This window comes from Tympanuchus pallidicinctus, unplaced genomic scaffold (genome assembly GCF_026119805.1).
Source record: "Tympanuchus pallidicinctus isolate F22 unplaced genomic scaffold, pur_lepc_1.0 scaffold22, whole genome shotgun sequence".
Taxonomy (NCBI): domain Eukaryota; kingdom Metazoa; phylum Chordata; class Aves; order Galliformes; family Phasianidae; genus Tympanuchus; species Tympanuchus pallidicinctus.
This window is the reverse complement of record NW_026294739.1, coordinates 23,806,224-23,833,418: the sequence shown is the minus strand read 5'-3', so window position 1 is coordinate 23,833,418 and position 27,195 is coordinate 23,806,224. Positions and strand designations below refer to the sequence as shown.

Genomic DNA, 27,195 nt, shown 5'->3' with positions numbered 1-27,195 from the left:
ATTGATTTATGCGAGGACTCTGAAAGTTCTATTACCTTTTGTTTAGCTCAGGGGGCCTGACTCTGTGCAATCCATTGCTGAAACTAATTACAAGATATAATTAAACTGTGACATGAAGATATTATACCGTTAGTTTACTAATGACACCGCGAAGCTGTACCACCAGCACAGGACAGTGATTATGCTTCATTCATTATTTATCCGTTTGCTAAATGAGACGCTGACATTTTCAAAAATTACTTTGAGGTTTCTTAATTGTCGGCAGCAGGATGGCCAAGAAGGAGCTCTCCTTCCTCTTACTTACTTACCCAAACCTCAGATGTATTATTAGCAGAAAATAAATAATAACCGGAGTGCAGCACCCAGCTCACTGCTCATAGCCCCCCTGGGTGGGGTCACGGCGTGGCAGCAGTGAGCTGGGGGTGCTGGGGGCTTTGTGCCCTGCGCTGTGACCTGGGAGCTCTGTGCAGGAGTGCTGCTGGGTTTGGGTGGCTCCGTGCCGGTGGTGAGACCGCCTTCCAGATTTACAGTGGGGTTTCAATCGTGGCCAGGCTTTACCCTTGGTACCTGCTTTTGGGGTAAGTGCTTTAGGCTCTTTGTTTTGAACACAGAACTCGGATCAGGAAGCTCTTTGGTTTGATGCCCTTCTGATTTCAGTCAAAACTGGAGGGTTCTGCGTATCCTGGGGCCCTTTGCGGCATTGTCCTCCTAAAGTTAGCTTGGCATTGAAGCTGCTGAAGCAAATAGCCAGCAATGAAATGGCAACAAAAAAATGATTATGCAGCAAACACCAAATTTGAACTTCTCCTCTGATTTCTGTGTATTCAGCCTGAGCCATGCCATGTGTGCTTCAGGAAGGAACAGGCCATTCTTGTCAGTTGCCTCAGCCTTCTGCATGCACATTCTCTGTGACAGCTTTCTGGAAAGAGCCCTGTTAACAGCAGTACCATGGCTGGCATGGGTGGAGCCGGGTGCCCACAGCTGGGCAGTGCTGGAGGAAGCGGGCTGGTGCTGAGGGTCAGGGTTGCCAGGTCCTGTGCTGGGGGCTGAGGCCTGCAGGAAGCGTCTTCGCCATCCGTACTCTTGTCTGCAACGCAGCTCTGTGCTGCTACCTCGTGCCTCTGTGCTACAGTTACTACAGTTTTTTAGAAGTTCTGTTGATCACGTTCTCCAAATTCTGAATTTATGCTTCCTGCCCTGTGCCTCCACACACCGCATCTGAGGATGAGGGGAGCAGCACCTTGGGCGTAGGGCAGTGCTGGCAGTGCAGCTCTTCTCTTTGTTGGGGCTGGAATCAGCGTGCGTTCGAAAAGGAGTGAGTTTGAAGGAAAGTTGTTTCCGACAACCTTATTTACCCAATAACTGGTAAATGTTTAACGATCTCTAAGTGGGCTTCAGAGAAACCCTGAGACTGCAGGTGTGTAAGGAAGATGATGAGGAAGAGATTAGAAGACGTGAGGTGAGTGCCTGGTATGCCAAAAAGAATGGGGAGGTGTGGAGCTGCAGATTGTACCGAAGCGACCCTTGCTGGAGGTCGTTTCCGTCCCAGGTCCTGGTGGCCACTAAATGCACTCCAGCAGAGCACAGTGGGGCTTTTGACTGCAGCAGTGAGGTTGCAAGGGAGTGCAGATTGACCAAGACTTATGCCCAGTTTGCTGTCAGGGAAGCACAACCCCTCCTTCCAGTCTGAGATGCCAGAATATGGGATTGCTTAGGTTTAATTGATTCTGCCTGCGGGTAGCAAGATCAATGTAGTGACTTTCCGAGGTCCTTTTCAGCCCTGCTTTCTATTATTCTAATAATAGAAATTCTAATTATAGATCTCTGGGATCTGTTAGGGAGCCCAACGCAGCAATAGCTGGAGTGATGTCAGTCGAGTACCTTTTTCCCTTGGGTAAAACTTAGGAGACTCGGGAGAAATCACATCTATTTTGGCTTAGCTTTTTCTTTGAATACAGAAAGTACTGCAATTTCACTATTGCCAGTTGTACCATTGACTGCTGTATGAAGAACCCTTACCTTGGTGAAAATGAAGATGATATGGTATGGTGATATCAGACATGAAAATTGTGCATCTGGGCTGAGCAGTGCTGTTTGCTTGTTCCTGCCATGGTCCCCACACCAGTTCTGTGCAGCACCGCTGATTTCTCCCAGGTTTTATTCCCTTTTCAGGAATAGCATGCTGCAGCTCTATTCCAGCTTTCTTCTCCTTTCTACCCCTATGGTGAACTGCGAGGCTCTAGATATAGGTCACCCCAGGCAATTAGGGAAGAGCTGCTGTTTTTGAAAGATATTCAGCAGGCAGGAAGCCCAGCTTCCAAACGTGCGATCAGGTGAGATGGTGTTTGGCCTCAGCCAGTGATTGACAGGGGGCCTGCGTGTGCACAGATACATTATTTAAACATGGTGAGATATAAGAGATCTTCTGCACTAATTACTTCGAAGGCTGTATTAATCACAAGACACTTTAATACTCAATCAATACTTGCATTTGTCAGTGACCTTGTAAATCTCCTCCAGTAACTCTGCTGCGTGGCAGCGGCTGTCGCTGAGCACTTGGGGGAACGTGGGCTCCAGGTGCTTTGTTCAGTGCTGCTGTGGCTCCAAGCTCTGCCCAGCACTGTGTGATGGTGGTGCCAGAAGTGCCCCTGAGGCCCCCAGGGTGGAAATAAGAGGACAGATGCTGAGGAGATCCTGTACTTGTGTTCCAACGGTGGTGTCACCATTTCTGATGTGAATTGGGAAACTCAGGGAGGGACATTCCAAAGGTGTCATGCGGCTCTGTGCTGTGTGTCTGTGGTGGAATGGTGCTGCCTCCGGTGTCTTGTGTCATAGCTGCCACGTGTGTTGATGTGAGCGTACCGGAGAATTCGTCCTCATGTCCTTTAGATGTAAGGGGTGTGAAATGCACTTACGTCACAGTGAATGAAGTTAAATAGTGTCTTCAAATTAAGATAGTATCGTACCACAGATGGCAGCCCAGACAGTAACCTGAAGTGGAAGAGAGTCATTGTTTGGGTATAAGGCATTGAGTTGGAAGAGGACAGCTGACAGACGGCCTTGATGCACCCTGGAGCCCGTAGGCCAGTTCTGCAGAGCTGCTCCCTGGCAGGCAGCCGCTGTGCTGTGCTGGGCCACGCAGTGCTCCTTCCCAGTGCAGGAGGCAGTGTTCCCTTGGTCCCCAGCACTGCCTGCAGGGCCGCTCTGTGGTTTGTGGCTCTGTGCTTTGTGGAAGTGAAGGCACCAAACCCTGCTGGCCGTAGTGCTGAGCCTTGCTGTGCACTGCCTTTAGTTTTCAGCAGTCGAAATGAACGGTGTAACGTTTTTTTGTGCCAGTGGCTATTTCTTTCTGCATTGAATTCCCTCTGGCAACTGTTACACATCCTTCCTTTCATATCTAACCTCAACACCACATCTGTGGTGCCAAATCTGCAGGTATCTTGCAGGCATTTTGTTGGACTTTCCATGTGGCATTTTTTGTCCACAGTAAGGTTTGTTTTCACTGCAAAATCCCCTCCTGTGTTGGGATCAGCTCTGCATTCCCCCATTTGTGGCACAGCAGTCGGATGGCACCGGTACCTGTGTGCCACATCTCCTGCCCTGTGTGCATCGTGCTCTTTGTGGCAGTTTTATCTTCACGCTTCTTTGCGTAGAATCCGTGTGAAGAAATCTCATCCGTCGTGCACCCAGACTGCCTCCCAGCTCTCCGCACTGCCTGTCTGTAGCCACCCAGAGCCGTCATCCCAGAGCTGCTCAGATGCAGGGGGAGGTTAGTGCTTGCTCTGCTCTCAGGCCATTTTTTCTATGCTTCTTTTTTATTATTTTATTTTATTTGTGGTCCCTGTCATTCTGCCGGGGCAAAGGGGTAAAGAGATTTGACACTAAGTGCGGGGAAACGCTGTATCTGGAATCTATCTTCCAGACGGCGAAAGAATAAAAATTCATGGCAGGACAGCCGCCACTGACACGTTCCCAAAGACATATTGCGGGCAGCGTTATTTATTGTGGCACGGAGTTCATAGAAGTGCTACCTCCGAGCACCCGGAGAGATCCTAAAAAGCCCATCTCCCATCAGGTGGGGCAGATTTATGGCGGAGCTGGCGGAGGGGTCGCGGTGCTGGCGGAGGCGGGAGCCTGGCTGTGCTGCTGGGCGCGGCGCGATTGGGCAGCGCGGGGCGTGAGCCGTAATGCCGGCCATAAAATTGCAGTGACACACTGCCTGCATGGCAGTGCTGGAGGAGGGGACGGCCTGCTTCCTGGAGCTGCGTGGGGCAGGCGCGTGGCCCATATTTTAGGTTAATGCTGAGAAGGAGCGGTGGGGGCGGGGAGGGACAGATTGATGGCCCCGTGGGGAGCAACGCGCTCCCCGTGCTGGGTGGAACTGAGCTGCAGCGCTGCTGGGGCACAGCGCGTCAATACGTGTGGATGTGCTGCCGTGGTTCGGGGTTCCGCCTCGCCTTTAGCTTTAGCTGTTGGCCGTACCAGAACTGACGAGTATCAGTAGTTGTGGAAGATGAAATAATGCGAGTGTTCCGGTCATAAATGAGACTGAGTTTAAGGAAGATAAGTGTAAGAGGGCATTTCACTAATTTTCTATTGTGCTTTGTGTTCAGCTGCTGTGCTGAGAAGCATCGACACCTTCTTTTCCTCCTGTGCTAACTCACTTGAGAAAAGCCAGGCTGCGAAATAGAAAGAAGCAGCGCTTGATGGAGGTGTGTGACCTGGAATTACCTGGAGGCATTTTTCGGTGCATTGTTTGAGCTTTGCTCTCCTGCTCCTCTGTTGTCTCATTGCTCTTCTTTCACCTTGGGTGAAATTTGGATTGTAAGGAATTCATTTGCGTTCGCAGAGTGACATTGCTAGTTGCATGGACAATCAATGCACAGATTGGCTTACAGCCAGCACGGGGCTGCTGGAACACGGGGTGAAGACACACTCCAAACACACTGCTCAGCCCCAGCCACAGAGTCACCATTTGCTGAGCTGTCCAGGAAGCAAAACCCATATTGACTTTAAGCTGCACAAAAACTGCGGAGATCGTTAAGGAGCTCTGTCTCTCTCTCTGATGATGTGAATGTGTTCCGTAGGGTTCATTGCACCTCAAGGGCTCTTGGAAAGTTACTTCCCCTTCTTCTCCTCTGCAGTCCCTATTTCCCATCTATGACAGTGTAATGAGAAATAAGAACACGTCTGCAGTTCCAGCAGAGCAACTACAACCACATGGTGAGGGCAGTAGGGAGCGACAAGGCTGATACAATGCAGGAGCTCAGCTAAGCCAGGGGCAGTGAGCTTGCTGCTCAGTGGCTTGTCCTGACTGTGTATCTGCCTGCAGGAGTGTTTTTTCCTGTGGTGTTTGGATGTATAAGGCAGAGGCTCATGTCAGCGGCAGCACAGGATGCAGTGTCTCCCCCATTGCCGCGGTTTGTTTCTTCCTTTGGTGTCACCAGCATTTGGCCCTGTGTCCCCTGCTCTCTCGCTCAGCATCGCAGGACTCAGCTCTCGCCTTTCCTGTCTGCACTCCAGCACCTTTCCCTGCCCTTGCTGTTGTTGTCCCTCACTGCCAGGCACTGGGCGTGCTGCTCGCTGTCTGCCTGGCCCCCTCAGGAGGACAATCTACGCTGCCCCAGGGCAGCTGGAGGCAGGAGGTCGGAGGCTGCTTTCCAGCTTCATAAACCCCTGGTGGTATTCGGAGTCATGATTCCCACGTTCAGCCGTCTGCGCTCTCCCTGGGATGGCTAATCCCTCCGTGCAGGGCTGCGGGCGCAGTATTGATCCGTGTCTCTCTGAACCTCGGCTGTGTGTGCCACTTGTCAGACCTCTGCAGCAGCGTTCCCAGATGCAGGGCTGGCGGACGGGCGGAGGTGTGAGCTGGGGGGGTGGGATCCTCAGCCAAGGGGGCTGTGGAAGGTGTAAGTGGCACGGCAGTTGCTGCTCACTCTCATGGTTAAAATCTAGGTTGCTCCAAAAGTAATGCCTCCTGTTGTTTTACGTGGATGTTACGACAGATACAGAGGAGACAGTAGTGCTATTTGATGGAGCAGATTATCAGCTACATTGTTTTTTGGCGTTGTCACCTTTGTTAGCTGCACATTTTTACAGTGATGAACAAGAGCTTGCGCACAGTGCTTGTAACAATCTGTACCAGTGGAGGTGACTTCTATTTCACAGCTGCTAAGATGGCGTACTTGTTAAGAAAGTGTTGCCCATGCAGTCTGACATTCACTGTGCTGACACCCACTCTTTGGTCTCTTTAGTGTTCACAAGCGTCAGTGAATATCATTAGATGCTGTGTTTTTGCATGGAGGAATTCAGTGACACATCTTTGTTCATATGCACTTCCCATTAGGTGCCGTTATGTCAGACCACCCTCTGCTGCCATCTATCACATGGCACCAAAATGTAGCAGTGTATTGGCAGGGATATTCAGCCTGCGCTGCCAGACCACCCGCATCCACCTCTAGTATTGTGGGCCAGTACCATAGGACAGGAGGCATTACTTTTGGAGCAGCCATGTACTCATGGAGCTATGCAGGAATGTGTGTGTGGGTGAGAGAGGCGCTGCTGCTGTCAGGCACCGCAGGGCTTGGGCCGTGTGCAGTGTGTTCGGCATGGCTGCAGGGCCCCTTCCTGCACAGAGCCCTAGGACACAAGGCAGACCCTGGGACTGAGGCTTAGAGCTCGGCCGAGAGGGCTGAAAGAGGCAAAAGGAAGGACTTAGCATATTTTTAATTAAAATAACAAGCTGGGGCATGTCACTACATAGATTCCTTTGTATCCTGAGTTCCTTTCCCTCTTTTCATCTCTGACTTCTTAGATTAGGCACTCTTGGAGTAGGGATCACGTTTTCTTCTGATCTGGAAGAGGCCTGGCATACTTTGAGGGCTGGCATTGTCCACGCAGTAATGAGAGAAAGCAGAAGTGTGGTTGTGCTGCTGTCTTTCTGCTACCTGCCATCATGTGAGACATTTGGTACTTAAAATAGTTGTGCTTAGCATGTCCGTAATGCTGAGAGTTGTTCACAGATTAATTCTGCCGCTTCCGGGGTCGCTGTTGGTGTGTCCGCTTTGTATGTTGTTGGTGAACCAGGAATGGAGGCCCAGAAACACCACTTCTTTGCCCAAATTGATGGAAGGAGTTGGCGATAGCTGCTGGGTGACGGCATTCTGTGTGGCAGAGCGCTCACCGTTGCTGCGTGTCCTGCAGCAGTGGTTCAGAAGGACGGCCGGCACGCAGTGTTTTGTGTTAGTTGAGGAATTGGTTCATTCGGTGGGTAGTGTTGGATGTTGCTCTGTTACATGTGCTGACTCGGCTGAGGTGAAGCCGTCAGTCAAAGCGGTGGGGATTGTATCGCACGATTGGAAATTTGTTCTAACAGTGGCATGGCCCAGCAGAACAGATTTCATAAGTGCAGCTTGATTCTCCATCCATGTAATTTAGCATAAAACCTAGAAAGGAAGCAAAGCAAACTGAAGTAATTGCAAAATACAAATTTTAATAGAGCTAATGCTCTGGAGGATCTGTGTCAGGGGAGCAAGGTTTGGGTTTGTTTGTACAGATGGGACTGAATGGCACTCGAGCTGCTGCAGCGCTGCTCTGCGCTCTGGCTGTGCTGCGGTGTGCTCTGCGGCTCCCAGGGCAGGGGAAGGGCACACAGCCCTCGGTCAGACCTTTCCCTTTGCTTCAGGCTTTTCCTGTTTGTTACACACATCCACGAGGTAACTCCTACATTGTTCTGGAAGCCGTACCGTACCATGGCGAGTTCCCTGCCTTGATCCCACTTCCTCTTCTGCCATTAAGAACAGATTTCCCGACACCCCCCAGCTTTTTGGAGGGCAGCGGGCATTCCTCCAGCCTGTCAGGTAGGTGACCAGCCTGCCTAAGTTGTGAGCAGCACCGCTGCCTTCTGACCTACCTACATTAATGAGGAGATGCTGCTAATTTTAAACATGCTCCATGCTGACCCTGAGCAGGAGGTGGGAGGCTGCCAAGGGCTCCATGTCTGATCACGTTAAATGTAATATACAATAAAACCAGCCCAAAAATGAGCTGTGGCTCTGCAGGACCCTCCTCCTCTCCTTCATTTCTGCTGGGTCAGATTGAGCCTTATCTCTGTAAGACTCCATGTCAGGTGCCTTGTCTCTTCACATGCCTCATCTCGGCCTTGAGATTTTACCTTTTCTCCAATTCAGTGAGGTGGGAATACGAATGGCAGCTGATAGAAGGAGCTCTGGTGCCTGGCCAGAAGGATGTGACCAGTCTGTGGTTTCCCACGTTGTTTTTTTCCTTTAAACTACTTGAGAGTGCTCACAAATTCGTTAATCCATTCCTGTGTTCCCTGGATATAATTTGCAGTTCTTTGATGCTCGGCTGTGTACCGCACGTCTGAGCACCGCTGTCTGATCACAGTGCTGTTCCGCACTGCGTTCTATAGCAGATGGCCTCTACAGGCTGTCCTGCACTTTCTTTTCAAGATCTGAAGCTTTCAGATATTAATAGCTTTGCCACTAAATATCGTCATACCTCTGATTAGAGATTATTGTTCTTTTTTAAGATTTCTCCACTACTAACAATGCCTTTTAATTGTCACATCTGCTCCAGCTACATGAGATCAGCCCCGGCCATGTGCCCGGGTCGGGGGCGGCCGCTCCTCTGCCAGGCTGACCCCAGCCATGCTATGGTGGGGACACGGCCTGAGCCGCGCTGCTGCTGTGCGATGGAGGCGGGGGCCCGGCCCCCAGCAGCCGTCCCCATTAGCAGCGGTGTGAGGGGCCGCAGCCCTCCAGCGCCGCCCAGAACCACGGGTGCGATTCGCTCTCTTTGATGGCACGCTCACAGAATTTCGCTGTCGCTCTGATCTTTGTTACCTGTGTGGCCCTTTAAATATCCCATTTCAAGTGGGAATGAGAAAGTGATCTGGTGGAGCCCTTCCCATCTTTCGGATCTGTGCTCTTATTAAGGCTTCCCTCGCCCGTATTCATCACTTTCTTCCTTTCTGAAGGAGTCAGCTTGATTCAGTACTTTTGGGACTCGGTGACATTAATGTATCTGTTTTATGTAACACGGGGTCATTATTAACAGAATCCTAGATCATAAAAAAGGCATAACAAGAGAGAAGGAGGGTTTTTCCCCTTGAAGATAATAGCAGTCACGCAGCAGAAGAGGAGGGCAGGGGTCAGCGAGCTGCTGCCTGATTGGGCGCTCGCACTCCGCATTGACATTTCTGCAGTTTCATCAGAAAGTCTAAATAATCCATGTGAAAACACCGGGTTATTTACAGAAGATATATATGCACTGCATGAGCTTGCGAGATACTGAAGACATAATCTTTGCTCTTGGTGCCTGCTTTTGTACAGCAGTACCCCTGCTGCTGCTGTTGGTGTAAAGATGCATATAGTCTGCGAGCCAGTGCGTGGCTGTGGGGAGCTGGGAGGGTGAGAGACATCTGGGAATTTGGGAATAGTGAAATGAGAGCTCCGTGGGACTTTGGCGGGGGAGGGAGGCAGGAGGGCAGTGCTCTGGGGATGGGGAGGTGGTGCCGGCCCCCAGGCTGGGCACTGCAAGGCCCTGGGGCTCAGCACACACCCGGGGAGGGGCTGGGGCTGTGTGGGGCTCCTGCCCAGGTCCTGGCACTGGGGAGCATTTCCGGTTGGCCTTGAATGTATTTTTGCATCTTCCATTTTTGAAGGTTCCTTTTCTACAGGTAGCTGCGGTGCCTGTTGTGCTCTTCTGATTTCTATTTTAATTTTTTTGCGTTTGTTAGAAATTTGGTTTTCTTCTGTATAAACTGCCGTGTTTGTGGAGGGGAGGATCTGGGATATTTTCTCTGTGGGATGTGTCAGAATCACTGCCCTTAGAAGCACATAAAGGGAGCAGCCGTCGCGCAGTGCACAGCACTCCCACTGCTTCCCCCATGGTGTTGGCAGCTGGGTCAGAACTGAGACATCAGCCCTGAGCTCTGCCCTGGGTGCTGGGGGCAGAAAGGCACTGTGTGGTTGTGAGCTGAGCTCCCCGGCTTCGGCTCTGACACACGAACTGATCAGTGCAACTGATGGGGTTCCTGCTTTTGTTTGGATCCTGGTTTTTAACATGTAATTCTTTTCAACACAACTGTGAGAATTAGAAACATTTTGTAAAAGGAAGGATGAGCTTCGTGCGTTATTGGGTGAGTCCAGAAGCAGCAGCATCAGGGAACCCACCTCACTGCGTCAGATTAAAGCTCTGATAAAACTGTCGTGTTTGCAAACCAAACTTGAGTCCTCGAGGTGCGTGCTTAGCTGAGTTTGCAGAAGAATAACTCCGTTCTCTGAAGCAAAACACATTCAGAGCCATTTGACGTTTTAACTCAAAACCCTCCTTTCAATTTGTGTTGAGATTAAACTTGGCCACAAGGTCATAGCCTAGGGGGGAATTTTGGAACGATTTTCAAAGCGGTTAATTTGGACGTTTTTCAACTATTTAAACGCAAATACAAATGAATAAATAATTTATGCATTGCTTTGACTGAAAAATATTTTCATGTAAGAACACACAAACTATCTCACAATTAGCATGGCCTGTCTTCAGAGCAGCTGGCTGCTTGGAAAAACAAGTTGTGGAGCTGGAAAAGGGGCCACTGGCACTCCATCCTTCCTAGTTGTGTTTACCTTCGTATCTGTTGCTTTGACTGGGCTGTTGCAGGGCAAGTGGGACTGTGACAGTAAGATAATACGCACTTGAGAAAAGATTATAGAACATGTTACAGAGTTACTTAAAAGTTGTTATTTTACCGTAGGAAAGTTAAATGATATGTTTAGATAAGACTTTAATTCTTGAAGAATTACAAACTGTGTAGCCAGACCTATCAGTGGTCCAGAGTGACAAAATTATGTTAGCTCTGGAGGATGTGTGTGGGTTGATACCAGAAGAGGCTTTGGCAAAACATGCACAGTGGTACAGCTGTGCTGACTGTTAGTGCCTCACTGCAGAAAGCTCCTGCAGAGCAGGGCTTCCATCAGTGGTGCACCTGGGCTTGGGCAGGCATTCACACAGCTGTCCTGAAGCACCGATGGCCATTAACCTCTGTTCCATGGGAGGTCAGCTCTACCCATGGGCCGGAGCTGCACTGCCTCTGGGGGAGTGCGTGGTGCTGGGCTCCTTTTCCTTCAGCTATTAGTGGCCGCGGTGAGGCTGCTGGTCCTTTCAATTACACTGAAGTGAATCCCTTAATCTCTTTAAGTAGCTACCCTAGTCTCAGCTCATCATGCTCTTTACCTCATGTAGCATCTATATCCCAATCCTAATCTGGAGCTGATAGTCAGTAGTAATGGTTTGGTTTTTTTTCCTCCACTTTTATTCTACCTGGGTTTTCATGTACCTAAGGAAACAAGAAAGAAGCACTGGGCTGGGCTGGGTGGGAGCAGGTAACCTGCAGCTGGGGGGGGTGCAGGTGTACAGCAGCAGTGCTGGTATCCAAACAAGGCTATTGAGGTTCTGAAGGGGAGGAAAAACATTTTTTCATGCATTTTCATTGATTTTCAATATTGTACAAAACCTAGTCTTGTAAAGCAATAACACGGGAAAGATACAATCATTGAAAAACAATTACAGATCAAATGCCCACTGCTTGAAGTCAGCTGCACACCCAGCGCACCCCTTGGGCCAGGCCCCATTGGCTGGGCACAGTAAGAGCTACAAACTGGGATTAGAAATAAGAGAACCGCAGTGTGGTTTGTGTTGGGAGGGACCTTAAAGCCCATACAGCCCTCATGCTTACCCTGAGCCTTCTTCCACTAGGGTTCAGCCCCTTCAGGCACCGGTGGGCTGCAGCGAGGCCTCCCAGAGCTTCTCTCCAGACTGAGCACCCGCAGCTCTCAGCCTTGTCATAATTAGGTGTAATAATTAGGTGTCCTGTTGAGATGCCGCACTGGTGGGTGGCTTTCCTCCAGCAGTTGCCGTCTGTCGCAGTGCGGGCAGAGCTGTGCAGTGCAGCGGAGCCCTCGCCCTGGGGCACAGCCAGGGGCCGCTCCCCACTCTGTTCCTGCAGCAGGCTGAGCTCCTCTCCATTTTCAGCACCCTCCATTTAGTGAATTTTCCGTAATGTTTTGGTTGAGCTCCGCAGGCCAGGAGGGGTAGCGACGCACAGACAGGCCACAGGTCTGCCTGCCCCTGGGCACTGCGCGGGGCCTGCCAGCTCTAGGAGCGTCCGGGGCTCGCTGGCCCGTGGCTGGCTGTGACTCCTGGCAGGGTTCGACATGCCCGTCCGCCCGAATTAGTGCGGGGCACGCGGCGCTTAGCGCGCTGCTAATTGCCATCAGCCGAACACAGGCAGCCCAGTGTGTGGGCACGCGGCGGGACAAAGCGTGAGCAGGCGCTGCCGGAGCCGTACCCGCACGGAGCGGGGGCTGCTCGCATTGCTGCCGGCCTTGGGCAGGTGGCCAGGCAACCGCCGTCCGCCCGCTGCTCTGTGCCACGTGGCGAGAGGCCTGGGCCTGGAGCCTGGCCCGTGTCACGTCGGGGCTGGGCACCGGCTCCTGTGTGCAGCTCGAACCCAGGGCAGCGGTGGGCAGCTCTGTGTGCGGGGAACAGCCCCGGTCCCACCGAAGCCCCTTCCTGCAAACCCATGTGTGTGTGGGGGGGGGTGATGGGGTCAGGGCTGCCTCCCCGTGTGCCCCTGCTGCGTCTCCCCAAGCATGCAGGAGGCCCCAGGGCTGCCCAGCGCTGGCCCAGCCCTGCCTGCTCGGAGCACCCCGGGCTGCTGAGGGGTTTCTACTGCTGGCATCCCGCTCCGGGGAGCGATTCCCATAGGCAGGAGGGCTGTGCTGCCCGCCCTGCCGCCAGCCAGAGATGGGGGGGGTTCTCCTATGTGTGGCAAAGCCTGCAGGGAAAGGAACGCTGCTTCTTTCATCTGATCTGCCAGAGGACGCAGTAATGTATTCTCCTGTAACTAATCTGCAGGCAGCTATGGGGCTGTTCTCTCATCTCCAGCACGGCGGCAGTGACTGAGGGAATCTATCCGCATACCTGCCAGAGTCTCAGTAATTAATCCTGTTACATGGCCAAAATGAGAAGTCTGAGCTTTCTCTTTCTCTGCTGTTCCTCAAAGGGTCCCCTAAGGACTGGGGATGCTGTTCTGTGTGCAGAAAAACAGACGTGCAGGCGTAGGGCTTAACCTTCCCTCTCCCTTTACCCCAGTGATGCCAGTATTGCTGTTCTCTGACCCATCTCCTTTACTGCAGCAAGTGAAAGCTTTCCTTGGACTGGGAATCAGGTTCCTGTTTAATCAGGGCTGCACGCCTGCATCTTATCTCCCAGTCACCAATTTCTGGGAGTTTTTTAGGAGCTGCTCTCTGACAGTTTTAAATGTGACTTTTCTGAAAAACTGTGTGTTAGCTGCCTTATCTGTGTTCCACCTCACTGTCTTCTGTTTCTGGTGTATTTATGAGTATGCTGGAACAGTGCAGAATCTTCTGTTCCTCTCCCTTACTATGCTTTGTTCATTCCCTTTTTTCCCTATCTTTTTAGCAGGAATTTTCAGGAGCATTAATCCTGTGCTCCATGACAGTTTAGTTTCCTTAAGAACATTTAGTGCTAGAAAAGCTTGTAGAAGATCTGCTTCCATGGTGTCCGACCAAATCCTGTCTGAGTGCAGCTCTCTGGGAGGACATGCATCTGTGTGCAGGAGCCTCAGCGCAGGGGCTCCGCCAGAACACAGCGTGTACCCGTGTGCTAATTCAGGCCCCACTGTTTCCTACTAATTTGCCCCTTCTGACAATCTGATTTTTCTGTTTTACAGTTCCAGTGGTTGGTCCTAAGACTCTTTTTAAAGATCTGTCACCTTCCAGTTCTCTGATATAAAGAAAGAAAGAAAATTTGGCAGTTTCATATTTGAGCTGTTTTGGAACTCTTGCAGGAGGACTGTCTGCTCTTGGTGATGTGTCACTCCGGTGTGCCAACCTTCCCAACCTCCTCCATAGCGAATGTCAGTGCAAAGAATTAATTTAATTTTGCTACTGTGTCCTTATCTTTCTTAATTCCTCCCTTTGCGCCTTGATCGTCCATCAGCTGTGCTGGGTGACTGACAGGCTTCCTGCTTTTGTGTTTGGGAAGTTTTTATTAGCTCTTCTAACTCTAGCAATTGTTCTTCAGGATCCTTAGCTTGCCTTATCATGGTTCTGCATTTCACTTGCTAGATTTACGTCCTGTTCCATTTTCATTGTCTGGAAACAACAAACATCCATTTTTCTGAAAGTAACTTTTATTTCCAGTATCTTCCTTCCGTCTGTGTTCTAACTCTGCATTGTATTTGTTTTTGTTATCCACTCCCCTGCTTATTACATGGAAGCAGTGCTGGGCTGCAGTGGTTAAGCAGAAAAGTGAGACTGCAGAACTTCTTTGCTGATAGACAAGTCAGAGTGAGGCCGTGACACTGATAAACTTGCAGGTTGTTCATTGGCAAAGTCCCTGTGTGAAACTGGTACAGTCTTTCCAGTGTGAAGGCAGACAGCTGGAGAATGCACTGGGAAGTGCAGCTCTGCGCAGAACGGACCTGTCGTACAGATGTGCTGTGTGTCGGGTTGCAGTTGCAAGAGTTGGAACGTTTGGGAATGTTGATTGAATTTGAGCTGACCACAGATTAAGATTATTGTTTACTCTAACAATGATCAGAGTTTTTGATTCTTTTGTGTGATATTCAAAGTCTTCTGGATTCCTCATGTACTTCATATTCTTTTGTTGGCAGGCGCTGATCTGGAGAATTTGTACCAAATATTCCCAGGCTGAGTAAGAACCATCGCTCCATCCCCACTCATTGGTGCTGGATCTTGGTACATGATCTTCGCATTCCCATCCTCAGGTAGGGAGATCTTCTGTGACCTCATTTTCTTAAGCCTTGAAGAAGCAGGTTTTGTGTTGGTAGCCCTCCTGGAAAGTGTAATACAAATAACATGGATTAAAAGAGATGCGATTACATGTAATGCAACCATGCTGCTGTCTCAAACAGATTTTAGAGTTCTTTGCGTCCTTCATCCTCTGCCGTTCTGGGGAGCAGCAATATTTGCTTGCTCTTTCTTAAATGGCTGTATTTCTCAAATGGCAGTCATTTCTTAAATGACTGTTTTTTGATACATGCCATCTGCATGAGGTATTTCCTAGCACATGGTTTGCTGGGTGGTAGTCTTAGCTCCTCTCGTTTTCCACGTAGTGAGATGAATGAAGAGGTGTTTTTTGAATAAGACCATTTATAATGTGCTATTTTTTTTCTGGGTGTCTTCAAGCCAATGCCTTGTCAGGTTATAGCTCTGTGTGGGCGAGTGAGTTACCTTAGGCACTCCATTGCTTAATTATTTGTCTCAGCCCTAATTCTTAGTTTCTGTCATTAGAGGACAGGCCAAATGATCAGTGTCCTTGGCTTAATCTCAGCAAGAAAGTTGTCCCTAATTTCTGCTCTAATCAAACAGGCATAAGGAAAGATGAGAAAATAAGATTTCTGGCTTGTTTCATATTGGATGTGGATTGCTGAAAGTAAATCATATTCCGATGATCTGTTTCAGATCTTAAGTATTCGGGTTCCAACACTTACAGTAAATGATGTGCTGGCAGAAGAAACAGAGTTAAAAATCAGCCTTCTCTTCTGACTAGTCTGGAAGTCTCTCTCTACTTTCTCCATTAGATTTGGCACTGAAAATGTACCCGTTGTCCAAATGGGTCTGTGAATCACCTGATCTTAATTTATCTGTGCATCTTGAATAATTGTAGAGTCATTCATAAAAGCTGGGATACTGTATAATACCACAGCTGTGTTTGTATAGTATTGATAGCAGTAGGAAGATTAATGGTAGGATTCACACAACACCTGTCTAGATTGAGAAATGAAAGGTGCAAGTTTGGGTTTGGATTCTTTTCTTGATTTATTTTTTTATCCCTTATGGAAGCTTCCTCTCTTGATTTCTTCATGTTTTTAACTGAAGTATTTTGTTTACAACGTAAGTGCATGCTTCAATTTCTTGAGAATCATCAGCTTTACAAATTAAATTGAAGCCCTGGGAAATTCTGCAATGGGCAAAGACGAGCATTCGCCTTGTGTCCTTACTCAGAAGATCCCAAGTAAAGTCTCTGCTTTTTCCTGTTTAGTCAGGAACCTTTTCAAAGGTTTGTATCTTTTGTGTGTGGTGTGTGATGGTCTTTAGACTTTGTAAACTGAATCCAGAGATTTGAGTGAGGAATATTAACACTGCAAACCCACCTTCCTTGAGCTTGAACGAATGTTCTCGACTTTGATCTGAGAATGAGAAGGAAAGATTGATGAAACAGAGAAGGTACAGACAAGCAGGCAGAAGGTGAGAGATGGAAGGGAAAGATAAAAGAGGCTGAAATGCAGAATGTTTCAAACATTTCAGGGAGATTACGCTGTGTGACTTTTTGTGCCATTTATATGCTATCATACTAATTTTGTTGTATTCTAAATTGTTGTATTCTTTAAAAACATCTACAAATGGAATAAATTTTGGGACGCACCTATTACAGTTTTCCTTAATGACTGCAGCAGAGGAAGCAGGAAGGTGCGGAGGGACCCACAGCCCTGCACACGAGAAGGTTGGGTTGTGAGAGGGCGAGACAGGAGGGCAGTGTGTGAGTGGAGCAGACTGAGGGCAGCCAGTGGCCAGGCTGGGACACTTTGTGGGTGTTTGGTTCAAGCATCTGTAAATAGAAATGGCGAGAAACAAGCTGTGAGGGATTAGATGGGCAGTTCCTCACTGCGAGGGGGAATGAGGCAGAAGCCTGTTTGATTTATGGCGTGTGGCTATGCACAAATGGTGAGCAGGTAGCTGTGCCTGGGGTGTTACTGGTGATCAGAACATTGTATCCAAATAATTTGTGTGGCAAACATGTAGAAGTGATACAGTTGCTGGAAACCAGGGCATGTATCCATTTCCATCACATCTGCTGTTTTGAGCTTTAATTTTTAGAAACTTTCATTCTCAAAATGTGACTGCCCTCCTCAGATGTGTTTTCGGTTTAAGCAAAACGATGCTGCATTAAGGATGATACCAATGTAGTAGTTTCTGTCAGTAGGAGATATTTCTGAGCTCCAGTAACACTTAACACTCGGGCTGGAGTTTGGGAAAGAGACAAAAAGTGTTTCTAAACATCCGGGCAAGAACTGGCTTTTGTTTAGATGAACTGTAATGCTTTAAAATTGTAGAACTGGTTGGCACAGGCAGGTGCAGCTTTATGTGGGCAAATGCTGAGAGATTTGAAGGCTCGCTTGCCTCAAGAAAAGGCCCAAATCCCTGACCAGCTTCAGGAAAACCAGCAGTGTTGGTTCTGCGAAGACAAGGCTGTATCTGAATTGAGTAAGCATCTGTGACCTTCACTTCTGCGTGTTGTTATTTTTCGCTTTGGATCTCAAAGAGCCTTGGTCTTGGTACTGAAGGCTTTGATTTCAGTGTGCAGTGGTGAGAAGACTGCTGTTGTTTATACTGCTGCTCTATTTGTCATAGACTTTATTATTGCTATTGCATTTATCTGTTTATTGACCACCTGTTCTTCAGTGAGTGCTAAGAAACGGAGGAGGGAGGAGCGAGGAGCACTGCTGCATTTCAGGGGACACAGAACTTGTGGTTCGCACCCTCCGGCATCACCTCCCGCATCCCAAGGGGCAACAGGGAGCCTGGCCTCAGAGCAGGGCTCAGCAGGAGTGCTTCTGCCTCCCAGGGCACCACGCAGCCCAGGGCAGGCCTGTCAGGGCCCACTCTGAGCACGCGGCGTTGCTGCTGGGCATCGCTCCCGGTGTGCTCAGAGCTCTTGTTGGGCATCCTGGGAAAAGCAGAACACGAGCAGCAGCCCCCGCCCAGAGAGAGGACAGGTGCTGCCCGGCGGCGCTTCACCGCGGCTGGGCTGGTTTGGTTCGTGGCCATGGCAACCGCTGCATCCAGAGAAATTCATGCTTCCATAGGAGAGGGCAAAAAACGTCTGTGCTGCAGCTTTGTCTTCGAGTGAGGCAGTTCTGTTTTGTAATCAGGCAGTGAAGCACATTGTGGGTTTTACTGATGGCAAGAAAGGGGTTGGAAAACCCTTGTTTGTTTCTGGGCTTGGCATGTTTGGCCTGCAGTTGGCTCTGTCATGGGGTGTGCAAGAAGCATCCTTAAGGAACGTCACGTGTAAGATCCTGCTCCCCAAAGCCATATCCTTTCTATTTACTAATATTTTCTGAGGATTGTTCTTCAATTTAAGTATGTCTTGATCTTCTGGCATAAGACTATAATGTGTTTTTTATGGTAGCTTCCCTGTATTTTATTTCAATACTGAAAATAGAGTGGGAACATACTTGCAGCTCATCATCTGGGCGATGTGCTGGCATATGACAGGCAGTTCTCATGGGATCTCCCAGAATACTCTTTTAACTGGCACAGAGGCTCTTTGAGAAACTATAGTGAAAGTTGGATTTTATTCCAGTGGCTCCAGAACTCTCTGGTCCCACAGCATAAGTAGTCCAGCAGTAGGGCCCATGGTAAGCAGCAAGCATTTCATCACTGTTTGCAATGTTTACAGTTAAAAGTTTAATTGTAAGGATTTGCTGTGGATGAGGATAAATTTTGAAGATGCTTGATGATTTTGATGTGTTTTTCTACTTGTCAACGCAGATGAAACTACACAGATGTCTCTACCATGCATAAATTAGAGAGGTTTCCTTAGACACTAGCTCATTCTCTTATTGTTTCCCTTACTGGGAGATAACAGGCATGTGGCAGGTAATGAGAGGTTTTCTTTCAAATTCTTCAACAGATAACATCTTTAAGTTGTGTGTCTTCAAAATATTCAGGCTGTGGGCTCTTGGCTGGTGTAAACCAGCATGACTCCACTGAAATTAGTGGAGATAGCTTGTTAGCCACACAGCCTAAGAGGCTTTGCCTGTATCATTCAGCCTTCACTATGAATATGGGAAAAATGACAAAGGAGTCTGAAATACGTTTTCATTTCTCTCTGTTAACATTCCTGCTTTCCAGTAGTATGTATTGCACAGGTTTCCAGTGCTCAGGAAATTCCTGTGGCTGCAGCACTTTTTCTGTGGTGCTGGGATTGGGTTCCTACAGTTAGAGGTGAGCAGCAGGGAGAGTGTCTCTGGGCCCCAGTTCCTGAATTCCAGAGCAGAGATCAGTAAGGCTCAGGCTGATGTGTGCTCAGGCTACCCGGGGAGATCTGGGCTTGATCACAGGCTCCTCCTTTCTGCATTCATATTCGCATAAAAATCCTGCTGACATATGCCTTTGTGGCGTGTAACGCACCCACAAATACCCTAAAAAAAGCCCAAACAGACCTATCATGCAGTAGAGGTTATTTCAGAACTTCCCTTGTTCCATAGATGCTGATGAAAAGGCCGTGTTTGGGTTAAATCGCTTTATTCTCCAGAGCCGCGTGACGGCTCAGCATCTGTGCAGCTGTTGGTGTAACCAGCGCCGTGCCAGGGGAAGCCGTGTGAGCACCCACTGCCCCATCCACACCACGGCCCCACAGCACGGCCAGCCCTGCTCACAAGGGTGAGGGACGCCAGAAGGGGACTCAAAGGATTTTAGAAGTTTATGCTTACAGGCGCTGACGCTTTTTTCTAATTAAAGTTCATTAGTAGTGATAGTAGTAATTATAACATTAGCAGCAGCCAGAGCAGGAACAATTAAGGCTTCTCTTCTGGCCAATTACTGGCATCTCTTTGAATCTCCGCACAGCCAACGCTCAGCATCCTGTCACAGACCGCTGGCACGGAGCGCTCTCACGTGAGCCTGGCACTGGAGGGACGCTGCGTGTTTCCGGGCGTTCTGCAGCCTGCAAGGATTTTCGTCTCTTCTGGCCCCAGCGCCTCAAGACCTCACCTTTCAGCCTGAACACCGTTTAAATGTATCATTTGTTTTCATTATAGGTTTTGCGTCTCTGCCTTTCATTCTTGTTCATGAACGTCTGCAGTCTGATTGGAAAACAAAAGGCAAATGCAGGCATGGCAGGCGATCTGACAAAGGACACAGTTACAGCTCTGGCAGGCTCCACCGCACCGGTGGCAGTGAGATGGCCATTTGCTGATTGCCTGGGGTTGACATGGCTTGGTTAGTATGCTAATCCAGCCTCTCGCATTTAACATTCAGATCAGGTCTGCGCAGAGCGCGGCGCCGGGAAGGGGTGGCTGCATGGAGCCCAGACCGCGCTGCAGCGATCGCACACACGCCCAAACCCAGTGGCTCTGCTGCCATGCGCTTTCTCCCTCTTGCACGTCCTCTTCCCTCTCCTCCCCTCCTGCCCTCCCTGGTGCACACGCATACATACCATCCAAAAAGCTTCCCGCAGATGCTGAAAAATAGGAAATGTGGAAAAGCCATGTATGATTGGCTCATTTCTCTGCCTCCTTGTCCCCAAAGATTCCCACTTTAATAGATCATGTGTTTCTGCTGCTGGAGAAGCCCAGAATGTAATTCGCCAGAATTCAGTAATAACAAAGCAAGACGAAGTTTAACATCCAAAGCACAGGGATGGCATTTTTGTAGCTCACATACAACGTAACAGTCACCAGAAGGCTTAAAATTCCCTCTGTCCTCTCTCCCCACCCAACCTCAGCCCAAGAGAAAGAAAACATTACAATCCATTCGTTTAGGGCAGCAATCAGTTGCCCAGGTGGGAAGTAAAGCTTGCTCCTGTTACTGCAGATGATTGTTGCCTTTCCTGTGAGCCTGGAGGCAGGGAGTTGCAATCCCCTACCTGGCGCAAGTGGTTTCCAGTTTCCAGAATTAAGGAAGGAATTGTTTGCAGAGTCAGTTCACATGGTAAGGTCCCACAGATCCTGCAGCCACAAGAGAACTTAATTCCTCAAGCTGCCTTTTCTTTGTTTTTGTAATGTCACAGCAGTTCTGGAAAGGCATATGGATGGAGAATCATTAGCTTCTGCTTCCTTTCGGAGGGCTTTGGAAGTTGCATTTTCAGAGACCAGGTCAGATGTGGGTAAAAATGAGTCTCCGTCCGATACAGAAGCAGACAAAGCTGTTTAACCTCTGAATTATAGCACAGCTCCATACTTGTGTCTTCTGTTGTTTCATGCTCTAAGCAAACTGCTTTTTGCAGTTCTCCCTCCTGGTGCCAAGCGTGTATTCCAGCTGCAGCTCAGCAGCACGGGGAAATTCCTTCCAAGTCCCTGGCAGAGCAGTCGGCGCTTTCCGGAGCTGCAGGCATGATTGTCCTTGATTATTTTATTTCTTTGGCTCTGATCCAGGATGTTTCCTGTCATCATTTCAGTGTCTTTTCTCATAATCCCCTTTCTAAACATCATCAACAATTAACCGATTCTCTCATATCTGCAAACACATGCACACACAGGCAGACGCGCATGCACACACACTCCACTGAGTCTCATCAGTGTCTTTTTTGCCTTTAAGTATAAGAAATTACAGCTTCTCATTAGCTGAAGAGCATGTTTTGAAAGGCTTTGTGTTTACTCACTTTGCAAGTGATGCTGGTGCTTTTAATTATTCTCCTTTTGCATATCATAAGAGAGCAGGGAGCTGCTCCAGTCAGCCCGGATGAGCCGCGTTCCCAGGAAGACAGGAGGAAGAAATCGTTTTTTACCTCTGCTGCTGCTTTCTTCCTTTTCTGTCAGCCAGCCAAGGAATCCCCCCAATGCTCTTACGTAGCAGATACCAAAACTGTGAGTCACTTTTCGCTCCCAGAGCAATAAGTCCACCACATCTGCGTGCAGAACGGCGAGCACAAGGCTGGAAATTTCTCCAGGCTGCCAGCATGCCCCGGCATCAGTTCTCCACCGGTGACTTTGTTTTCCTGCTCTTGCTTCCTCTCCCCAGCTCCCTCGTTCCCTCATTCCTCCTTCCGCCTTCCCCATTTTCTTTCTTCCTTCCTCTCCATCCGTCTCCGTGGCTGGCAGCGGTAAGCCCGGTGAGGTCTGGGTCCCTCTCGCCTTCTGTGGATTTTTTTTGTGTGCAACTGCAGCAGCCTTTGGCTGCTCACTCTGCCAGGTTGGATCACCAAAGACACACGACTCGCACACAATGAATAATCAATACAGATATTGATCTGCGGAAAATGTTTGTAAATTCCTGAAAGGGGAATCGGGAGCGCGGGACAAGGGAGGCTTGTGGGGGACGACAGGGTGTTCCGGGCAGCGGCTGCTGCAGAGCCGGGTCCAGAGCCCGCGTCCTGCCGCCTCCGAGGTGACGGGTGCTGGAATGCATGCGCGGGCGGGCGGGCGCGGGGGCTTCTGTATTTTCATTTCTCTACAGCTGCTTCCTCCGAAGAATCGGGAGGCGAGCAGCTGAGAGGCCCCGCCAGTGCCATGCCTTGGCTGCGGTCCAGCTCTGTTTTGTTTCCATCATCGCACGCCACTTCAGAATTTGCATAAATACAAGGGTTATTTTCTGTTGCGTCTCCTGAAAGATTTAAAAAGATGGAAAAGTGTTTACATGAGGAGGGATCGCTGTCTCTGGTCATCGTTTCTGGGATTTGCTTTCAAATTAACACGTTTGAAAGAAAGAAAGGTCGAAAGGAAAATAAGGGGCGATGAGAAGGACGTGGAGAAGGCTGAAAATGCTTAAATGTGGAAAAGCGCTAGGCTGTGCGGTGTGTTCTCTTGCAGGTGCTGTTCCATACGGGTACGGAGCAGGGCTGAAGCCCTCCAGCTGGGGCCCCACTCTGCACGTGAGGCGAGGCTGAGGTGGCAAAGGTTGGGGCCTGGGACTGCAGCCAGGGCCCAGCAGCAGCATGGCCCCTCTGCTGCCTTCGGGCTGGCCTGCATGGCCACAGAGCCCTGCCCCGCCAGCGGGCAGTGGCAGCTCACCCAGCATCGTCCCTCCCTCCTCGGCTTTCCTGCGATTACAGGGAAGGGCGTGTGCTGGAGGTGGTGGAGGACACAGCTGTGGGTCCACCTAGGACTTGGCCCCCTCTATCAGGCTGGGGGCTGACAGCGTGGGCCCCAGGGAGGCTGGCGGTGCAAAGGGCGCTGCTCAGTCCCTCAGGCTGCTGCCAGTAGAGCAGAGCATCCGAACAGCCCTGTGCCACCATTGTGGGGCCGCCCATTGCTGACCCCTGCCACAGCCATGGCGGCCGAGCCCTGCCGTCCTTCCCTGCAGCGCCGCTGCTGTTATCAGCCCGCAGCAGCCGCCGGGAGGCCGATGGCGCTTGTTCTCCCTCCCGCTTCTGATTAGCTCCTGCAGTCCAATTAGCAGAGGCATTTATATCACAAGGGGCTGAGGTACCCCTGCTCATCACGGCGGCTCAGAGCCAGTCATAAATTCTACCGACACCACATCTTTGCTGTGACGTGGATTAATTACGGCTCTGGGCCTCTGAAGCGGGTTTGCAGAGGACGGTACACACAGAAGCAGGAGTTGAGAGCAGACCCTGCAGCTCAGCTCCACTGAGGGCCACAGCTCTGTGCACCCCAAGTCTGAGTGAGGCAGGTGGGCTGGCCGGGGCATGCTGCAAACCCTGCACCATGTCCATCATGAGAAACCGGTCATGATATCTCCCTTGTGTGCTGCAGAGCAGAGACTGAGCAAAGCAAGGAGGGCTGTAATAGGCTCTGCTTTGCCAGGTGAGATGTTGCAGGCTGTAGACAGCAGCACAGGTATTGTGTGCTGGGAGGGCACAGCCCGCAAAGGGGGGTGTGTGTGCACAGGGAACGTTCGTGCTCGCTGTACCTCACTAGCACCTGCTCCACCTTTTTTGGTACTTCTGCTTCAAAAATACCACTTTCGTAAAGCTGTTCTCCCATCCTTGTGGGTGGGTTCCCTCCAGCTGCAGTGCCATTCAACTGCAGGGGGTGGGAGCAGCAGGAGGAGAGCACCTAGGAGAACAAAGGGAGCGGGAGCACTTGGTGCGTTCATGTTTACCCGCCGTTGTCTGGTTGCGTGGTTCTGTGTGGCTCTAAGCTTTGGCACCCCTCTGTTTGTTTCCCTGACACTGTCACCTGGCTGTCCATTTGTGTATCAGCTACTTACGTATTACTCAACGTCCGTTCATAGTCTGCTCCGCTGCTGCTTTGGCCGTGTGTCTGTCACAGCCTTCTGACAGTGACACTGCACCGTACCAGACCTGCTGTCTTGTTCCAGCCACATACCAGTGCACAGCTCAGCTGAGCCGCCTGCCCACCGCTCCATTCTGAGCACAGGCATCAGCTGGTGCCACCAAAGTTTGCTGTTTCTGTGCGTTTATGCTTTTCTCTCTTACTGAAATAGGGTTGAGTATGAAGTCCACAAAACTACCTTGTAATTGCATGAGTAGTTTGGATTTTAGAGAAAGGAGGATGTGTATTAAACTTCATAGCGCGTCAGCTCCTTTTGGTCTGTTTCCTTGGTTAGCTGACAGATCATCAAAGATGGCTCCTGCTGGTAGAGCTGTGTGGGGTTGGTTAGTTGGTTCGTTTGTCTTATTTTGTTTTTAAGTGGGTGAAGATAGATATTGCCCAAATTGAGCTCTATGAATGAAATAGTTATTTTTCTAGTAAAGGGACATCCTTTCTAATTTTTCAAAACAGAAGCATCTTTTGCTTTAGTATGACAGTAAATCCTGCATTCCCTGACCAGTACAGGTATTGTCTGTTGTCAGACCAAAGCCCTTGTTACTCAGCTGGTTCCTCATACCGACGGCTGGAACCTGGCGCTGTGCAGATGCAGGTGGGTACGGGTTGTTCCCATTCAGGAGGGGGTACTTAGCCAGCTTACACCCCCACCAGCAGTCAGCTGAGGTCTTTACTTGAAGAGTAATGTTTTTCTTTATGCATTATTTGTTCTTGGGGGGGGAGGGGGAAGTAAGAGAAGCTTCAGGCGTAAATTTTGGAATGAGGTCATTAGGCTGCAAGGTCCCTGCATTCCCTCTGAGCATAAAACCAGTAAGTCCGTAGTTCTGAAGTGGAGCTGAGTTTGATCCTGTTTTAGATTTCCTTGACTTTTGTCATTTCTGAATGACATTCCCAATGCGTCATCGCTTTGATCAGCTGCTGTCGCTCCATGCTTGCTTCCTAAGGTCAGTCAGCACTTTGCATTTCGCTGCTGTGCGGTTTGGCTCTGATGTGACTGTTCTCCACGTTTTAGCGGACCGTAAAACGTTGCTGGTCTGATTTCTTTTTAGCAAAACTCTGACAAACTCTTCTTCCTGGTTGGAGTAAATCTGCGCAGTGATCTCCGTCCAGCATAACATTTTTGTAGGTATTTTCTTGATTAAAACTGGCTGAAAATGTGTTGCGATCTTCACCCCCTCACAACATTGTCACTTAAACAAAAGACTTTCTGCATTTTTCCAGATTAGCTCAAAACAGATCAAGTGTTTGTTTTGTTCCTCTCGTCTATTTTAATATTTTTGTTTCAAGTTTACTTTTGTTGCAAGTTTTCATGTAGTTTGTCACATTGCCCTACATGTGCTTTGACTAAACGAGCAGTTTAACTGCAGGTGTTGGAAGTAGAGAAGTGCATTGCAGCACTTTTTAACAAAAGACACTTTGATGCTTTTTTAATGGAAGGAGAAGATTTTAAAACAATACACGAATGATATCAAAGTGGAATCTTTGGAAATTCTGTTTATGAAAAAATAAAAAAAATAGGGTGTTGTAGCATTGTTTGAGATGAAGGAAAATCCAGAGTGCGGAGCGAGAGCCGTCTGTCCTTCGGCCGCCTCTCCCTGCGCCCAAAGGGCTCCGCTGCCGCCGCCGGCCGAGCGCAGGGCTGTGTGCGCAGCAGTGGCAGCGAGAAGCTGCTGCGTTGGGGGCCTCCCTCGGTTCTCCGGATGCGTTCTCTCAGGGTTCTGAGATCAATGTAGCATCGAGGTTGAGCAGACCTTCCTTCTGCTGCTCGCTGCCCCACCTCTCTCTGTTTCCCCCCAGCTGCTTTTGAGAGACGTCATGCTCTCGGCCTTGATGATGGAGCGTGGCTGATTGATGCTCTGCTTAGTGCTGTTCCTCCGTCAGCCGCCCACTGCTGTTTCCTACATTTCAGCCCAGAAAGGTGCTCTGCAGACGTGGTGCGGTGGCACCCATCTGGTGTGAAGACGTAATGTTGGTGTTGTTCTCTGCAGTTCGTCTCCAGTGCCCGCGTGAGGTGGGACCTGACCCACATCTCCGTTTGCTGTCGCGTTGCTTAGTCAGTAAGGGAAGTGCTCTCTTCCTTGGTAGGTGACTTTACCCTTTCATAAGATTGTCCTGTGTGGATTGTTCCTGAAGATTGCAGTTTAGAGGGAGTATTGTCAAAAATTCTGTCTCTCTTTCTGCTTTACTATCACCTCATTTTTTTTGTCATTTAACTCCAATTATGGGATGCTAAGTGCTTTTGGAAATTTCATTGTTAATATCTTCTTACAGTGCTATTAACGTAAATCAACGTTAATAGTGTCCCAGCAAGTGTAAAAGCAATCAAAAATTCAGTACTCACGAATCATTCTGTAATTTCAGCATAAAATGTTAATAGAAATAAAATCCAATACCATAAAATATCGGCAAATTCAACTTTAAATACATGTGATGAATGACTTCACCATTCTGCTGCATCCCACGGCCTGGTGCAGTTGAAGCTCTGTCGGTGAAGGTCTGCACACACCTCTCCCTCCTCATCCCCGTCCTGCGCTTCTCCAGAACTGAAAGCTCCATCTTTACTTACGAGGAAGAGGTGTCTGTATTGGGGCAGGGGCACTACCAGCAATCTGTTAACTGGTCTTAACTGACAGAGACTTGCTGCTTTTTTTTAATCACTGGCTTGAAAAGCTTAAGCTGCATTCCCTTTCATTGAGATGGGGTTTTTCTTACAGGTCTTTCAACTCAGAGGTCAGATTGTGAAGATCCGTCAGTTATTTATGGAAACTGTTAGGAGAGTGACACAGATCATTTCTGAAGAACGTTCAGCTTGGCCTGAACATTCAAATCAAAATTACCATTAAAATGAAAACAATCCCCAAAGTGGTGCACGTACAACAGCTGGGTGTTCAAACTTTAATCTGTTACACAGTCATTCTGGAAAATGTCGATATTTTACTTTATTCACTTATTCCAGTGAATCTGGGTTATTTGTGCTGGGTCTTTAAAACCTTGCTTAAGAGCCCCGTGCTGAGAGAGCTGCAGGCTGTGCAGGTTAGTCTTGAGTCCCTGCGTCACTGGGCAAGGAGCACAAGGGGAAAGCTGCAGTGGCAGGTCTAGAAGGAGGTTTTATCAGTGAAAAGTTCTCCTGGTCAGTATGTAGATGCCTTTTC

At 49.3% G+C, this 27,195-nt stretch overlaps 1 protein-coding gene across 2 annotated transcripts in view; it reads left to right on the top strand.

The window, feature by feature from the left end:
• The window catches only part of ZFHX3 (zinc finger homeobox 3), a 508,991-nt gene that overhangs the window by 282,683 nt on the left and 199,113 nt on the right, over positions 1-27,195 (top strand). For both annotated transcript variants that reach the window (XM_052686500.1, XM_052686501.1), the window contains one exon: positions 14,717-14,830. The gene's annotated coding sequence lies outside the window, so the exon portion shown is untranslated. The remainder of the gene's footprint in view (positions 1-14,716; positions 14,831-27,195) is intronic.